This window comes from Meleagris gallopavo, chromosome 13 (assembly GCF_000146605.3).
Source record: "Meleagris gallopavo isolate NT-WF06-2002-E0010 breed Aviagen turkey brand Nicholas breeding stock chromosome 13, Turkey_5.1, whole genome shotgun sequence".
In the NCBI taxonomy this organism is placed as follows: domain Eukaryota; kingdom Metazoa; phylum Chordata; class Aves; order Galliformes; family Phasianidae; genus Meleagris; species Meleagris gallopavo.
In genome coordinates this window covers 18,107,894-18,109,106 of record NC_015023.2, presented here as the reverse complement: position 1 = coordinate 18,109,106, position 1,213 = coordinate 18,107,894, and positions in this window count along the sequence as shown.

The following is a 1,213-nucleotide window of genomic DNA, read 5'->3' as shown; positions in this document are numbered from 1 at the left end:
CACGTGCGTTTGCTGCGCTGAGCAGAATCGGAGATAGCGATCGGAAAAGAAAGTCAGTGCTCGTCAAAGTAATGCAACATCTGTAGGTGATAAGCTCGGCTTCCACTTGAGGCTGCTTTGCACACAGGGTGTGTGTGTGGGGGGGGAACACGCTGAGAAATAACTGCACACGCACACAGCTGCCCCCCGTCAGGTAATTAAAGCACCTGCATTAATCACAATTGCAAGGGAAGGGAGCGTGGGAGCCCTTCTGCCCCTCGTTGCTGTGTTTGTTGCTGCAGCAAATGCTGCTCCAGCCTGGTTGGGAGAGATAAGCAGCCCTTATCTGTGCTGGCGATCTCTATCAGGATGGAGATCGGCTGCGCTTATCGCAGCGCAGATCTGCTCTGGCTGAGAGCAGAATAGAAAGGGAAAAGAAAAAAAAAAGAAAAAAGAAAAAACCCACAGCCTTCTGCAACGACAACAAAAGTGCTCACTTCCAGCTCATTTAGGAAGGAAATAAATAAATAAATAAATAAGAAATAAATAGACTTATATACTAAAAACAGCCCTCGAAGAGGTGCACGGGTCAATGTTATCGCCCCCCCATCGCAGGGCTGCGCGCTGCCAGCTGCTCGCTCATCAGCCGCGCTCCTGCTTTTGAAGTTAATAAATATCACGGGGCTATCAGCACTGGGGATCGGCTCCTGCGCTCTATCAGCCCCTCACATCTATCTGCCAGCAGAACAAAAGGCTGAAAATCAAAATAAAAAAAAAAATATAATAAAAGAAAATAAAGCGGTGGCAGCTGCAGGGAGCTCAGCGTGTGTGAAATGCGGTGACGGAGGGAGGAGGGGGAGGTGAGCCACCTCAGGGGGTGAGAGCATGGTGTAGGGACAGGCACATGGCATGGGGATGTGAACTGGAGAATGGCGACACGGCATGGGGATGGGCACATGGGGAACAGCACATGGGATGGGGACCCTGCAGAACACAACAGCTGGATGCGATGCTCCCATCAGCACATTCCCATCGCGTGGCAGTGAGGGGGGCAGCCCCAACCCCTCCCCAGGGGGGGAGGAAACCCTCGGCACACACAGAGCGGAGGGGAAGGTTGAAGCGGGCGGTTAAATATAGTCCAGTGTCTGATCTTTGTCTTATCACTGCCAGCAATCGGCCGCGATCTCCCCTTATCTGCGCTGCACATCGGGTTTGTCAAATATACATAATGCAA